Source organism: Pteropus medius, unplaced genomic scaffold (genome assembly GCF_902729225.1).
Source record: "Pteropus medius unplaced genomic scaffold, Ma_sr-lr_union100, whole genome shotgun sequence".
Taxonomy (NCBI): domain Eukaryota; kingdom Metazoa; phylum Chordata; class Mammalia; order Chiroptera; family Pteropodidae; genus Pteropus; species Pteropus medius.
The window spans coordinates 4,964,542-4,981,865 of record NW_024340849.1 but is presented as its reverse complement, the minus strand read 5'-3'; the positions used below and the strand labels follow the sequence as shown (position 1 = coordinate 4,981,865).

At 47.8% G+C, this 17,324-nt stretch overlaps 1 non-coding gene across 1 annotated transcript; it reads right to left on the bottom strand.

The window, feature by feature from the left end:
- Positions 1 to 2,733: 2,733 nt before the first annotated feature.
- On the bottom strand, positions 2,734 to 2,852 carry LOC120590860 (5S ribosomal RNA). The gene has a single exon (XR_005649786.1). It is a non-coding gene; the product is annotated as a 5S ribosomal RNA (ribosomal RNA).
- Between the last annotated feature and the right edge of the window lie 14,472 nt (positions 2,853 to 17,324).

Below are 17,324 nucleotides of genomic sequence, written 5' to 3'. Positions count from 1 at the left end.
GCTGACGGCTCGCATCCAGGATGGCAGACCGGGGCGTCAATATTTATGCGAATTTTGAAAGCAATCAGCTTCTGTACATAAGTGCACGAGCAGGTCTGTGTAAATTGTTTTGAGGTTTACCCCGTAAAGCACCACAAAGCCGTGCAAGCTGAGGAATTGAGGGGATAATTTACACACGTGTCGATCCGTTTCTCATAACTGCCTAGTGCAAGAGGCAGGCAACCATTAACACTACTGACCTTATAAATGAGATGAACAATTAATGGGGCAGCAATTTTAATCCTAGGAACGGAGTGTAAGTAATTTCATTTCCAGCCTCTGAATGACCAAAGGTGCCTGGACTGTCAGCTTTCTGTCCAAAACACATTTGGTATAGGTCCATCTACAGCTGGAACTCATCTGAAATGAATGGATCTCTCTTTTTCAATCATTGTTTCTCTGATTGTCTTGCTTTTACATCGAACTGTTTTCTTCTCTAACTAGTTGGATAATGGCAAGGGATAAGCTTGTAGGCAGACAGCATACAATAGAATCAACTCTGTATTAAGTTATAATAGGTTTATTTTTTTCTTACAAAAAGCGTGGAAGTGGCCCCCAGGCCAGGCCCATCTGACCTGTCTGCTTTGCTGGCAGGTGTAACTGCTGAGCCCCTGAGAATTACGTCAGCATTTCTGGAGTGAGGAAGAAAGGTGAAGCAGGAAGGAAAGGCCATCTCAGGACTTGGGACATTTCCAGAAATCCCAGTAAACACACATCTTGTTGCCCCAAACCATGTCCCCTGGCCACCTTTAGCTGCAAGAGAGTCCGGCGACCATGGGTTTTTAGCTCAACACGCGGCCATTCCTAGAAAAGTTGAAATTCTCTGAATGAGGATGAAATAAGGAAACGATATTGCCTAAGCAGCCAGCGGTGTGCACAGCGCCCATCGTCGCTAGGCATGTTATGGTGTCTCTTTCATTCGTTCGCCATTACTTTCCACATCCATTGCTGACGTAAATGTAAGAAAATGACCAGATGTCAAAAACAAATCCACCATTTTATTTTCTCTTTTTGAATAAGCAACAGTCACCTTCTCAGCTGTGCTTCCTTCTGAGCGGGACTGAAGTCTCTCCTGTTTTGCGTGCATTCCCATTTTCGGTGAGGCTTGAGGTTTCGTTTGGACGGTGGAGTGCATTTTGGAGGACGGAATTCAGTGGGTTGTCAGAGGTTCATCATGGGACCGCCGTGCTCCCCACACCGTGCCTGGGCGGCTGGCTTCCTCTTGGAACCAGCCCTTCAGCCCCTCGCAGACCCGGAGACCCTGTGAGCTTGAGGACGCCCAGGGTGTGACAGGGACTCCGAACCAGTGGCTCATCTGGGGTCCGCCTTTTGCAATCATGACAGTAATTTGAACATTTTTTTTCTTCTAATTCTCCCCTCCCCCCGTACCACGACCCTTCTGTTCTTCATGTTCTGTATTTAGGTTTTGTCTTAGAAACCTTATTCAAATTTGCAAGTTGGAAAGCCTTAGAGAAGTCACGTTTCCTACCTTCCCACCTGTCGGAACCCTAGGGGGCCTCAGCTAGGTTCTTCGTGCGGACATCTGAAGCTCGGACACTGTGATCTCATCAGTCAGCCAGATCTGAGGAACATGTCAGAAAGGCGAAGCTTGTGTTAGGCGGAGATCTCCTACCAGATTTCACGGTCTCATTCCGACAGCGAAACTCCAAGTCTTACTTGACAAAACGACAGAAAGGACCGCCGCCCTGGCTGGGTATCGCATCGCTTGGCCTTCCCTTTTGTGAAAGTTTTGTTGATTCAGAACTGCAGGTCTCTACGAGGAAATCTGGAGGGAAAGTGTATATGAAGCACAGCAAGAATTCTGTGCAAAAGCTGAAAAACGTGATGGGGTGTGAAAGAGAAAGAAACTGAACAGTGTTATGTGCTGTTCTGACTGTCGTCTTTAAAATTAAAAGGGTGAGTACATGCCCTTGTAAGGATCCCTGCTCATATCCATCTCCATTTTCAGCAAGACTGTAAAACAGGTCTTCCTTCCTCCTTCCTTCTTCCTCCTTCCTCTTCCTCCTTCCTCCTTCCTTCTTCCTCCTTCCTTCCTTCCTCTCTTCCTCCGTCCCTCCCTCCCTTCTTTCCCATCTTCCCCCCGCTTCTTTTTCTCCCCTCTCCCCTCTTCTTCCTTTCTTCCTTTCTTATCTTCTTTCTAAGGCTTATAAATGTAAGAGTTTCAAGGAGAGTTTAATCTGTGTGACTTGGCGCAGTGAGAGAGGCTTGAATTAATCACGAAGAACGAGTGCCCCAGTGTCTGTCAGAGGCACTGGGGGAGACGGAACAACAGAGCGACTGGCACAGTGCCTCTGCTGCGTCTGCTGGAGTGACTTGGCCTTGATTATTCAGGCCGCTCTTTCCCAAAGTGACGTCGCAGCCCACAGGCGGCCATTACTGTGGGGAGGGCGAGCGTTTACTAACACACTGATGTAGAATTGAAGTTCAATCCTCAGCAATGCTCAGCATTGTCCACCAGGAGACACACAGGACAGACCTTCCCAAGCAAGATGCTCCCAAAGAGGCACCTTGGGTTCTACGCCATTCTGAGCAAGCTACCTGGGACTTTATCCCCAGTCTCTTTTAAAGTAGACTGCAATACAAAGGAGAGTGGAACTATGGTGCCATATATATATATATATATATGGCACCATAGTTCCACTCTATATATATATAGATAGATAGATTTTTTAACACCTACAGCAGCTGGTCTTCCTAGGCAGTCTCCCATCCAAGTACTAACCAGGCCCAGCCCTGCTTAACTTCCGAGATCAGACGAGATCGGGCACATCCAGGGTGGCATGGCCGTAGACCCATATTCGTTTTTTGAAGAGTTGTCACAACTGATTTTAACTAACCATACAGATGATGGTAGTTGAGGGTTATCAACAGTTGAAGGCCACCTTTAGAGTTCATCAAAGTCTGTTTATTCAGAGTTTACTGTCCAGATGCTCCTTAACTTGCAATGGGGTTATGTCCTGCTACACTGATCTTAAGTTAAAAATAAAGTCGAACATACGTTTAATACACCTAACCTGTCGATCATCATAGCTTAGCCCAGCCACCCTTAAATGTGCTCAGAACATTCACATCAGCCACATTTGGTTAATTATCTTGAGTTTCATCTCGGGGGTAACTGTCTTCTTCCTCTTCTCAGCGGAAGTGGGAGACACAGATGGATGTTTGGTAGAACATGGTGGGATGTGAAAACACAAAACACAATGTCCAAAAAATGCTGGCAACACAGTACACGTTGAATATCAGTTGCTAACCCTCACGATCGGCTGGCCAGTGGGGAGCTGCGGCTCGCAGCCACTACCCGGCATCACGAGGGAGCATCGTAACGCCTATCACTAGCCAGGAAAAAGATCAAACTGCAAAATTTGAAGTACAGTTTCTACTGGATGCATACTAATTTTTGCACCATCGTAAAGTCAAAAAACTGTAAGTCAAACCATTGTAAGTCAGGGGGCGTTTGTAGTAAGGAAGTCAGCTACTACTGCATCCTTTGTGCTGGGAACTCAAAGGGTTTGAAAGGACAGTGCGTTTTATACAGCAAAAGGAGGAAGTCTTAAGACAGTTTTGATTGATCAGCGTCATCAGTGTCCTGTGTGGGTGGGGCCTTCTCTGAGGGTGCGATGTTTGGAAGTGGAGGTGGTAACCGTGGGGAGTGGGCAGAGAGCTTTCTGGTTACCTTTCAAGTTCATTCGACAGTCTTTCATTGCTTCACCATCAGCAGGCACATAATTGGGGACCTTCCCGGGCTGGTTAGGCTCGTAGGGGTTTTCCTGTTTCAACCGAAAGACTTACTGGACCTCTGCTTTGGGTTTCAAGTCTACGATAAGCCAGTTCTGCAGGATTCTTGCATTAAACTGTGAGCTTTTTTAGCTTATACCCAGTGCCTGGTATATAGTATAGAGTCAATAAATATTTGTAGAATATATAACAAATATTTTACCAGAGGGATTTTCCCCCAACATTTTACTATAAAATCTTTCTAATAAATCACAGAGTCTAATAGATCACAGATTCAGTAGGCTCTGGCCAGGTGAAATAGGACTTATCCAGCACGTTGCCCATGATTCTGTGGGAGAATGCGTTTTAAGTTCTAAGCGACAAGGATGCAAGAATATTTTTGGAAAACAATTCATTATTACTTGGAGTTGCCTATTAAATGATGCCTTTCTACCCTCCTGTATATTTGTTCCACCAACAGACAGCACTGCCTAATTGTAATAGGCATCGGAGAATTCACTCATTATTCAAATAGATTGTCAACTTTTCAGAGCAGGGGACATGTGTTCTAATTGCTTGCAACCTTTAATGTGTTATACTTAATAACTGTGTAAAGTGTAGATCCCAAGTAAGCTGCTCGTTCAATAAGAAAACAAAATAACCTAAGTTTGTTTAGGATTCAAGTGAGACTCTTAGGCAAAGCGGATGGACCGCTAGGGTCCGTGGGGCAGTGAAGTGTCCTGGCTAGGATGGCAGCGCGTCAGGAGAAGTGTCAGTGGTGACGGGAATTCCTCCGTCTGTGTGTCCACTAGAAGCCATGGGCCGTGTGTGGCTGTTGTAATTGAAGAACAAAATTCATAATTTTAACTGAGTTAATTTAAACTTTAAATATGGCCACACGTGATCAGTGACTTCCACACTGGGCTTTGCAGAAAGTAAGGGTGGAGGGCAACTCTGGGGCACATGGCCAGAGTTCGCATCGGAACCTAACCTTGGCCTTGCTCGGCTCTCCACTGCTCAGGTTCATGGCGCCCCTACCTGTAAGAGCTGTGATGAAGACCACGAGTCAGCTTGTGGATCAGTGTCTGGAAAGTCACATGTTGAGCCGGTATATGGAATGAGCCAGGATACAGAAACGAATCAATGTATGAGAAGTACTTAGAACAGCCCCTGGAATATATCTAGAATGTGTGTGTGTGTGTGTGTGTGGTGTGTGTGTGTGTGTGTGAATACACACTTGTTATTATTATTACTTTTATGAGGAAGCTGTGAGATCTACTTTAAGTAGCTAGATCATTAAAAATTGGCCCGATTTTTGCTCTCTGTTGCCTTGCAGGGTCTTGATACTTGTATCAGTTGACTGAAGGAGTTAGTCAGTGCCTTCTCCTCCGCCTCTGAGAATCAGCATTCCTATAAATTGGCCGTTTTAGCTTATATAGACAAATGATATGAAGGAAAACCGTTTTTTGCTTTTGCCATAGATTTAGCTGATGTTGATATACAGACCTCTATCCTCAGTTTTTTTTTTTTTTTGCATGTGATAGATGAGGAACGTTCTTCCTCATTTCTCAGATGTGTACATTTTAGGGTCATGGGGATGTTTAGATAACACTTAAATAAATGGTTGCATCTCCAGTGTTTAGAACACATTTCCTATAAATTATCGTAATTACAACCTAGCAATAAGTATTTATCAAGTGGTTTTTCCAGGCTTTGGACTGTGTGGTTTACAGGCATTATTTCGGTTGCTCTTCAGTGCAGCCTGGTTAGGAGGACATTATCACCACCATTTTAAGGGGGGCGGACAGAGTTCAGGCATTTTGCTCCGGGTCACACAGCCAGCGAGCAGCAGAGATGGGATTTCTTCTCCTTGACTCTGAAACTTAACAGTCTGACTTTCGCCGAATGGCCTTGTCTTGCAGTATGAGGACGCATTTGTTAACTCTGAGCGTGTCTGTCCACGTGCTTTTGAAAAGTCAGTGATTGAGAAATCAATTTTAAATCTGGAAAAAATTTGGAAACAGGAAACAAGACGGCTGTTGTAGAATGAGAGGCAGAAACTGTCGGTCGGTCGTGCCCCTTGTGACGGTGAAACTTCAGTGCTCTCGACGATGTTCCTCGAGAAAGCCATTTGCTCTGGGATTTCCTCAGCTCACGCCAACGTGAAGATTCTTTTCTGAGGGAGCAAACTCCCGACTGTCCTGGTGAGCAAGTAAAGGATTCTCTCGCTACTTGACGGCATTGCGTTCGTTTTTTTTTTATTATTAAGTTGCAGATCTCCAAATGTAAAGAGGAGGGGGAGATGGTAGTAGGTACTTAAGCTAAGTATCTATTAGTAGATACGTTAAGTTACTTATGGTAAAACGGGCACATTTTCAAGGAGTTTCTTGCCTAGAAAATATTTCGCAAGAGAGCGAGAGTTTCCCACGCAGCCTCAGCCCTGCCTTTGTTATACTGGTCCCTTCCAAGCTGCTGTCAACGGTCATTCGTGTTGTCTCATTGTCTCTTGTTCATTCAGTGAGTGACGTCTGGGAGTGCGGTGCACGGGGTTACGCCTCCAGCAACCTCCTCCTCCTTCTTCTTTCTGACCGAAAAGCCTGTTGGTGGGGTTGGCCCCACCCAACACCTAGGGGTGGCCCCTCATTGGTTTCAAACAATAAGTGCTTACTATTTTTTAAAAAAATATTTCTAATCGACAGGCCCTAATCTTGCACAGAAAGGTGTCTGCCGTAAGAGCCAGAAAGAGCCTGAAGGGTCTCACCTGAGAGTTTTTGGAAAATCACACCTGCACAATGTCACATAAATTTAAAAAAACGACCCACGAAAAGGAGGAATTTTCAGTCCTCCCTTTGCCCCCACAAATACTCAGCACGTAAAGCCTCAGCTTTCTCCTAACATAGAATAAAAACCCCTTTCTTTCGTATATCTATCCTTTTTCTTTTAGTAGGTTTTTGAATGAGCGGCTCTCTCCCCCTCCCCCCACCCCCTGCAAGAAAATGACCTCAGCTTTGCCTCTGAGCTCTGGGCCTCTTTGCTTGGTTCTTTGCACTGTCCTGTGGATCCAGCCATTCAATTTCTTATGCTGCAAGGCCAAAGTCAGCCTGAGAAAGACCCACAGTTATTACTTCCTGGGTGTTGAGCAAATGAGGGAACTGTAGCTCTAGAAATTACTGGAAGCCATCTTAGGTAGAAGAAGGAATCTCTTCAGAGGTCAAAGTTGTCCAAAGCGTGGGATTGGGGCATGAAAAGGGTTGGGTCCTTGATGACTAAGTCTTAACTAAAGTCTGTGTAGGGACTTCTGCAGTCAAATGGGCTAAATGATTCCTCTATAATTTAGGTGAATTGGAGTTGCATTTTCCTTAACTGATCATGGGAAGTGTCGTAACTGATGCAGAGGGTGTAATACACAGGTTAGGATGCGTAATAGCTCCTGGGCTTGCAAAGGTGAGGAAGACAATCCTCACCTCAAACCTAGGAGCGCGGAACGTAAGAACCTTCTCAGTGCTCCTTCCTTGTAATGCAAGGGGCGGGGTTAATTTTTATGATGTCCTTAAACTTTTTAAATATGTTTTTTGAATTTACAGTCCAGTTCACATGCCATAATATTCGCCCTCTTAAGGCGAGCCGTTAGTGGTCTTCGTATAGTCACAAGGTTAAACAGTAATCACGATCTAAGATCAGAACTTTTCATCACCCCCCACCCCAAACCCCATATCCACGAACGGTCACTCCCCATTCCATCTTCCCCCAACCCCTGGCAACTCCTAACCTGCCCTCACTCTACTTTCTTTCTCTGTGGATTTTCCTATCCTGGACGTCGCAGATGAGCGGAATCCCACGGAATGTTCCCTTTTGTGACCTGCTGCTTTCACTTCGCAGGGTGTTCCCCAGGTTCGCCGTGTTGTAGCACGCATCTGCCCTCCGTGTCTACGGCCAAACAATATTTTATCGTATGGCTATACAGTACTTCGTTTAGCTATTCATCAAATGATGGCCATTTGAGTTATTTCCACTTTTTGGCTATTATGAATAATTCTGCTATGAACATTCATGTACAGATTATTATGTTGACATCTGTTTTCAGTGTTCTTAGGTGTATGCCTGTGAGTGGACTTGTTCGGTCACGTGGTAACTCTATGTTTAACTTGTTGAGTAGCTTCTAGACTGCTTTCCAAAGTGGCTACACTGAACAAGAAAATATGACATCTGTTTTCATGGAGTTTATAGGTACTAATGTATAATAGATTGCAGACATTACTTTGAAAAAACTAGACCAGAAAGAAATCTTACAGCATCTTGTGCACAGAAGCCTTTAATATAATAAAAGCTTCCTCTGAAATCCTTACCATAAAGCAGAAGTTTGATTCCCTAGTAGCCCCTAGGTAAATAACGATGTGTGGTGTGTTTTTCCCATTTTGACACTAAAATCCTTTAAATTGAGTCTTTCTCTTCTATCACAATTAAGAAGTTAGTCATTTATAATTTCTGCTAAGCCCCTGTCGAGGATTTACTATTATAGTTGCAACAGCAAGGAGCTGTTAGGTCAATAAAAATCCTTAAACTTCTTTTAAAATTTTCAAGGAATTGGAAATAAAAAATAGTAGCGACATTATCTGGATTATAGGAATCAGAAATTGTAATTAGCCAGAAGTGGAATGAAAATGTGTGGGATGACTATTACTGCTCAGGAAGACTATAAAACAAAACGGCTCAGAAAATGTATCTTGAACAAAGAACATTTGCTTTTTAAGAATCACTTTATGGCAGTAGCTCGAGCATGGTAGCTTATCTGTAGTGCTGTGTAAATAGTGGGAATGGCAAGGGATGCGTTAAAACACAATAACCCAAACCCACCTTACCTGCGTCTTCACCGCCTCATGTTATGATAGCTGGGACTTTCCTAAAAGGTATTCAGAATCATCTTATGGTAATTAACTTGTGACAGTTTGAAAAAGGCTTGAGGAACGTGCTACGGAAAATTCTGCGTATGCTGTAGACTCCCTCCTCCTCGGTGCCCCCGAGGGTCCCTGTCTCATAGCAGCTAGTAGTTTCGTGAGACAAACAACACGTAATTTCGTAATGAGTTAAGTCAAAGACCGTTACAGGTTAATCACTGGGCCATAACAACAATCCGGAAGGCTTCGTGGAGGAAGCAGCGTGACTTGAGCCAAGTCCAGGAAAACGGATGGGTTTTGGGGTAGGCATGGAGCAACGAACAGTCAGTTGAAGTGACGGTAGGGAGTGAACAGAAGTAAGAGGGAGCGGGCATTGCAAAGATCATGCACTGATATCCTTTCCTGGGGTAGAAGATTTGGGTTGGAATCAGAAATAAATGAGAATAATAAATCATATTTAAGACCGAAGTCGGGTCGTGTCACTCCAATGCCCAAGAGCCTCCAGCCACTGGCTGGCTGCGTGTGTAACTCAGAGTAGAAGTCGGCTTCTTACAGGGCCTGCCAGGTGGGTTCTGTCTCCTACCCTCAGCCCCTCCACACCCCAGGGGCTCCCTCTGCAGGGCTGGGCATTGGTCCCTCCCTGCTCCTGGAGTGTAGCCCACGGCCAGGACCCTCACTTCCCGCAGGTCTTGCCGAGTGTCACCTCCTCAGAGCCCCACCTGGTTGCTCACTAAAAATGGCAACCGCCCCCCGCCCCGCCCCCATCATGCCCATCCCCAGCCCTGGTTTGTTGCTCTCCTAGTGCACTGTGCGATTTTCTTCTTATTATGCTTCTTAATGACTCTCTCTGCAAAACGAAAGCTTTCTGCAGGCATTTTCATCTGTTACGGTCGCCAGTGCATCCGAGGGCTGGAGCGGCAGGTGGCACCTGGCAGGCCTCCAGGACCCACCCAACCCCTTCCGAATGGAGTTTGGCGGGGGAGAGGGCGGACCAGCGAGCCCAGGGGTGGGGTGAGGAGGTTGCTGGCGAGGGCAGGTTGTGGGGTGGACTGCAGGAAAGTTGTGTAAGTGTCAGGGACCAGGGCCGTGTAATGGTGGCTGAGCATGAGGCTCCAGAGATGGTCTGCAGGGTTTTGGCTCAATTCCGGTTTTCTAGATCATGGCTGTGTGATCGCAGGTGACTTCGTAGCCTCCTGCTTCTCGCTTTGGCTCATCTGCGAAATAGTACCTTCCCTACGGGGCTTCTGAGGGGGCTCAACGAGTTAATGGATATAAAGAACTTAGAACAGTGCCAGATGTATGATAATACCCTAGTTGTTGGGCCCAGAGCACTGACTGGGGAGACCGTCACGCTTGGGATGGGAAGTACCTGGATAACTTGGTCACTGTCAGTTTTAATGACAGAGGCGTTTTCCATCCCTTTCCCTCCCTTGTCCTCTTAAGGAGTCAGTTAAAATAAACAAGGAGGAAAATACAGTCAACTGAGCAGAGGTGGTGGGCGTGGGGAGGGTGAGGCCGGGTGGAGTCCAGGAATACTTCCCCCTCTCCCTTCCAGGGCCTCCTACTGATCAAGACGCCTCTTTTGAATTTGTTTTAAACTTAGAGAAATTCCGGTGGAAGTCGGAGTTGAAATAAAGAACCTTATCGCGAAGGCATGGACAGGCTGTGACTGGAGGGTGACGGGGAAGAGGAAGTATGGGACTCTGAGGTTCCAACCCTTCGTGACCTAAGAGAGCCAGATGTGTTGCCATTGACAAGATAAAGAAATCTGGGACACAGGAGTTCGTGAGGACAATGACAGATGTGTCTGAGAGGCAGATGGGGGAGGTCAGTGTGTGATAAGAAACTGGGCTTGAACGGAGGGGTCAGAGCAGACAGGACTGACAGCCTCCTGGGGCTTCTCCTGACCCCACAGTCCCCACCCTCTAGCTTCTTCTCCGAGTTGCATCCAGCCTGGTGTTTGGAAAACACAAATCTGCTCAGGTCACACCCCTGGGGGCCTAGAAAACACACGGTTCTCTCTGGCTTTATGTCTTCGCCGGGTTGGTGGCAGGTCCCTAGTGGCGCCGACGGGGTGAGCTCTGGCTCTCTTCGTTTTCCTTTCTCTCCCCTTCTGCAGAGGGAGCTTTGGTTTATCAGGGAAGATGAGTTTAATTAACTGCCAACATAATGAGTTCAGATGGATGGCATGGAAACAGTTTAAACACCTCCTCGGTGGGAGGGACTGAGGGTTACATGAGTCACAGTACTGGGGTGACGTACCGGGCATTCTGTAAGTCACATCTTTGATGATTATTTATAGCTTCTCTGGAACAAGGTAGTTGCGTCCTGGTAAAGCCAGGTCTGGTGCTGTTTGGGTGACACCAGGAGCCAGCGTCACAATCCTGCCCAGAGGGAGTTTTGTGTGTGTGCTCATCTCTTCTACTCCTCTGCCCAACGCTGCGTCCTGTCCACACTTTAGCTTCTCCCCACCTGGCAGCTTCCTGGTCCACGGGGGACCCGGCGTCAGGACGGTCATTTACAGTATGTCCGCGGAAGCCGAGACATCGGCTTGTCACCCTGCAGGATGCTTTGTCGTCGGTGCCGAGCAGACGTGCCATGTGGTTTTTGAATGCTACAATGGCTTGTGCCCTAACTTTGTCTTTGTGACTCGGAAATCTCCCCATGGCCCTGCTTAGATTCGACAAGTCTTTGGTAAATGCCCCGGTTTGATCCCTGGTTATCTGATTGGCAAGTACGTGAAACCACTCGGGGATTTCTGGAGGGGGGTGGAATCACAGAGTTTGAGGATGAAAGGACGTTAAAGTTTTTCCAGTGTAATGTCTCAGCCGCCACAGCACGCATATTGGCCAATAATGATGGTTACTTACCATTACACGCCATACACGCGCTACATACGGCACACGCATTACGTCATCATACCGCCGGAATGAGGGCTCTGCCATAAGGTGATTGATCTCTGGTTAAACGTTGTTTTATAAGCATGAGGATATTCATTACAGCCCCATATACAGTAGTGGCACGTTGAGAGCACCCCAAATATCCTGGGACAGGAATGAGTCACTACTATAAAACAATTATATCCACGGACGTTTATGAAGGTGTTATGATTTCAAATGACAAAAGCAGAATATAAACTTGCACTTGTACTGTGCTTAAAACTACCCGTGGACAGGAAGGTGGAAAGCTACAGAAATAACACAGTTGGTGTGCCTGGGCTACGAGGGAGATTTTTCTTTCAGACATTTATAAGTAGTCTATAATTTTGCTTATTCCATGTTCTTATTATCAAAACTGATAAAAACGAGAAGTTGGTTTTACAGTTTTTTTTTTTCTTTTTCTGCTTCAGAACAGGTCAAGCAAAAAGGGGGTTAATATGTATTGAGAAGATAGTGATTTCTGAAGGCGTTCTCCGGGGTCAGAGGCAAGGCTCCGAAAAGAAATAAATGAATCAAGTCTTAAGTTTATTTGGCGAAGCAAGCACACAGCCCACACCTCCCACGCCTTCTTAAAACCGCTGTCACTGTTCGCCGAATTTGCGTTCGCCATTTAATCCGAGCCAGGGGACCGTATTAAACAAGGGACAGTTTTAAGAGAAACCGCAGCAGCACAAGAGACACGCTTTAGTCCATTTTTGGAACAATCCTACTTACACTGTCCCTCGTATCCTGAGAGAAAGGGTCTCCCGTGTTCCAGGCAGCACACAGCTGAGTGGCAGGCGGGGCGTCCCTCTCCGAGTGAGTGGCGAGTTCAGGTTTGGGTGCAGGACGTGTGAACTTTCACCCCTGTGCCTCCGTGGCCTGTGGACGGGTCAGCATTTTGTTCTTAGGATTCACCCAAGTCCCTTCACAGCGTGACTGGTGCATCGTAAAGGACAGGTTCTCAGATAGAGAAGGGTCTCAGGTTATTGGATAAAAACAGGTCCGCCACCGCAAACTCCGTTTGAAATAACCTCGAAAACGATATTTTGTCATGTGGAATGATGGAATAAGACATACTTAATTTTAGCTTCTTTGACAATTTCTGAACATTAGCATTACAGTTTTGAAAACTAGCTTAAACATAAGAATAAGGGTTATACGGATATGAGAAAAAATATCTTTACATTTTTCATGGTATATATTTACTGCAATATTATTTCGCACCTAGAGATTCATGATTATAATATCATTGTTCTGGCTGTTTTATCGTTACTCTTTGACTTTTTGTGTTCAAGTCCACATTATCTTTTATTCATATTGCAACTCCTCCTACACCTTTTTTTCTTATTTCCTGGATAAATTACTGCCCACCTCTTTATTTTTAACCTATTTACATAGTTCCTAGTTCAACGTATCCACAACCACAACCACACATCACGTAGAACGGTGCCATCCAGTAAACCTGAGACCCCCCGATTGTAGTTCCCCTGAAGCAAACACAGCATCGAGCTGTCAGCCAAGAGGCATGTTCTTTCTGCCTCACCTTGACTCTGCATCCCACGGGTTTCTGTGCGTAAGTGACGCACGTGCCAGACTAACGAGCACAGACACTGTAGTGTCCTTTGCAGTTGAATCCTTTGCAAACTTTGCTGCTGCTAGAGAGAGAAGATTGTTTCTTTCCAATCCCATGACTTGGACACTTCGTTTCTGAGTCAATCTGCCAGGGGAACAGGGTGGGTGCAGATGTGCCCCACCCAGGTCCCGCAAACATGAGTCCCAGTCACTTCTGACGTGGTGATTGTGGCCTCGAGAAACGAGCAGCGCTTCCTGGAACTGCAGATTCTTCCGATGGGTCCTCCTGTGTCTCGAACGCCCCAGATACGGTGTTCTCTGTCCACACAGGTTCCAAATCCTTGAGAAGAGAGCCGTAAGTTACCGTGTAACTGTCGTTATCTCTAACAGGGAGAGACAAATTCCGGAGGCTTGCCATTTAAGGCCAGTGGCAAATGTTTGGTTAATTTAATATTGGGTAATGAATTGAAGTGTCTATCCTGGGCCCGCCCAAGGGTCCACGCCCCTCTGCCAGAACTGGTCGCCACCCACTCATCTGTCATCTTGCTCAGTTGTCACCCACACAAAGCCTTTCTTTCTTCTCCCCAGGCAGCGCCAATGTCCTCCTCCCGTGGGTCCCCCAGCCCTTTGTGTGTCCTCTATTTAAAACAAAACAAATGGTTCTGTGGTGATGTGTTTGTACATCTGCCTCTCCCAGGCGGTGATGAGCTCCTTGGAGAGAGGGACCGTGTCCTCATCATTTTTACACACCCATCTCCTTTTGCTGAATGCATCTTCGAGTCTCTCTCCAAATCTTTCCAAACGCCTTTCGGCGGTTCTCACTGTCCGCAGTGTAGACTCCAAGCTTCACTCCCGTTCGGCGCCTTAACCCCACCGGCGCAGACCGCAGCCATCCCCAGAGAGTGCGGGCTCGCTCTCCCCTCCCCACCAACGCCGGCCCCTCTGCTTGGACTGTACCTCCGCAGACATCCAACCACCCCCTTCCCTGCTGTGGGCCAGCCCTCCTTCACGCCCTAGACTGGCTAGGGGCGCACCCCTGGGTGTCCCGATGGTATTCGGTGTTCCTCAACGTGTGATTTAACACACTCTGTTGTGGTCACCAGCTTACACGTCTTGCTTTATCCTGTAGACCAGGGTTCCCCAACCCCCGGGCTGTGGACCGGTACCGGTCCATGGTCTGTTAGGAACCTGGCCGCACGGCAGGAGGTGAGCGGTGGGCGAGCAGTGAGGCTTCTCCTGTATTCGCATCCGCTCCCAGCGCCAGCATCACCGCCTCAGCCCCGCCTCAGATCGACAGGGACTAGATTCTCATGGGAGCACCGGTCCCTGGTGCCACAAAGGCTGGGGACTGCTGCCCTAGACCGAAAGGTCCTCGAGCAGAGAACCTGGTACTTAGTAAATATTTGCGGGTTGTGTTTCTTACAGAATCCGTGTCACGTAGCGTGACACTTGGTAATAAAGTACAAGGACGCAATTGGAAAGCAGAAGACTCACGTTCTTATCCAGATTCTGCTGTTTACACACGGGGAGGGAAAACCGTGTAAAAGCTTCCCTAACGGGAAGAAGGCTTCAGCAGGAAGTAGACACAAGTGAAGGAAACAGGCCCTGCCAGGAAGTCGGACCCAAAGGACAGAGACAGTGAGAAAAACAGACAAGTCAGCTTAGCAGCCACTGGGCAACAAGATCCCGTGGGACAGAACAACGGCTGCTGTCACCGAGGCCTGACGGGGCAGGAACAGGACAGGAACCCGCGAACAGCACCACGATCGCCCCAGGACGAAAGGAAAGGAAGATTCTGATTTGGGTTTTAGATGTAAATAAGACATCAGCCCGAGTTTATTTATTTATGTGCTCGTCCGCCATTTCTTCCCCCGGTGAAGCTACGGGGACACACCTGTCAGCCGTGTGACCTTCCTTGTGCGTGAAAGGGAGATGGCAGCCAGAGCTCATGCTTGGGCGAGAATCGTGACATGATAAAGGTGTGACAGCTGCCCGGACGGTCCGCCCTGGGCGTCGTCGACGCGGCCTACCTGTGACAGAGGCGGGCGGCAAGGTCATTCGAAGGCTAAGTCTCAGGCTCTTTCTCTGTAGAAATGAGGACATATATGGACATTATGAATCTTAGACAATAATTAGCCTCGAACATTTTTGGAACGTGTCTCGTTTCCTCTGGGCCACGGCTCAGCTGCCCTACTCGCTGTCGCACACAGTGGGTGTTTTAAAATGTAATTCACTCTGACAAATGTCGTCCATCTCTCTGTCAATCTCTCTCTCTCTCCGTCGGGTTCGATTCCTCGAGCCTGCATTTCGCACACCTCCCTTCCGTTTTCGTGCATCGTTGTGTTCTGTGTCCCTCATCTGCATCAGGGCTGAGGAGAGGAAGTCAGAGCTGAATGGCGCCTACGCACGGGACGTGGCTGTGCTGTTCTGCTCATGGTAGCGGCCATGGTCCAGGGCGACGTGGTGCGGTTTAGACGGACGAGTGTATTCCGAGGGCCTGGCCTCGTCCAGGCTTGGCATCCGAGAGGCAGAGCGGCCGCCTGCCATTGCACGGGCTCTGGACTCAGGCTGCCTCCTGTCCTCGCTCTGCCTCTCACCAGCAGTGTGACTTTGAGCAAGTTACAAACTTCTCCTGTTCATGGGATGAGAACAACGAGGTGCTTGCTCCCCGTTAGGTTGAGGTGGGGTGTCGGTGGGACCGACCGTGCACACCCGACGTGGTCCACGTGCCGCGGACGCCAGTTCATATTTGTTCCTTATTCGGTTCTGACGTCAGCTCGTCAACTGGCTGTCACTCTCCCTGCTGGACGTGTGGGAGCAGGAACATTAGTCGGCTTAAGTAAATTGAGGTTAAACTTTCCACTAAGTGCCTGATTTGGGTTCCGAGCGCGGTTCTGTCAGACACCCTAAGACGAGGCTCCTTTCACTGTGCCGTGCTGGATTCGAGGGGATCTTCTGACCTACGGAATGTCCCTTCGATCTGCGGCGAGTCCGCTGTCCTGTTCTTGTTCAGAGCGTCACGCGCCCGCACGCCCTCTCCATTCCGACAGGGTTCCCTGCTACCTGTGGCCAGGTGCTCGGAAGAGCGACCTTACGTCCCTGAGCAGAAGTCCCCTGCGTCTAAGGCCGTCACACCACCACATTCCTTCCGGGTGAGCAGGCTCATGGCAGGTTTCTGGGGGAGTAGGGGAGAGAAGGAATGCTCTGGAGAAGTTTTATAACTCTAAGAAAGAAACACAGAAACTCTGAATCCTGGACGTTTTTGCGCGTTCGCTATTTAAGCGAACGAACTGCCCTGCCTGCTCTGATGCCCCAGAATGAGGCTTTCTGTCAGGAGAAATGATGAAACGTACTTGTTTCAAGGTTATTTGGAATAGGAACTTCTGTCACTCATAGCCAAAAGAATCTGCACGGTCCTACTGCCACATGAATTAGTCACGCTGCCTTTATCACTGAGCGCTGCGGCTGCCAGCCTTTCCCACGATAATTAATATAGATCGTGGGGAAACGACTTTAACCTGCTCTTACGGCTGTCGACATAAGAAGCATCCAGACCCGTAGAGAATTCGTGTGAGTTTATCCGAGCCAAACTAACAACATATGTTAAGGAGCGAGATCTCAGATGCTCCCGAGAAGAACAGTTTCGCTGTTTCTTTTCTGCATTTGAAATTGAGGAGGGGACATCAGGACGTTTACAGGAAGCAAGGCGGGGACTGGATTACGGGGTCCTTAACAAGACCTGTGCTCCCTTGAGAGTTAGGATCCGCTTTGAAGGGACACTAGCCACAGACTGGCCAGCTTAAGGCAAAGATAAATCTCTATGCCTGGGGTGTCCTGTGCAGGTAGGAATCTGTGATCAGATCACCCTGTGAGGTTACTTCCCATAGAATCCCGTTTTTTTCATTTTTCTTTGTTGTCCGCACTGAGGAATGTTGACAATATGTGGCTGGCCCGTGCCCGTTGTGTTCTAAGATGAATCCGCCCTGGGGATGTGGCCTGCAGCGTGGTGGCTGTCCACGGTAACGAGGGGAACGCTGTGCCGTGTCCTTGGACCTTGCTGAGAAGGCAGGTCGTCGGTGTTCTCGTCACACCAGAAGTTCCTCGCCGTGCGGCGAGGAACGTGTTAACTTGAACGTGAAAGGCGTTTCACCACCACACGGAT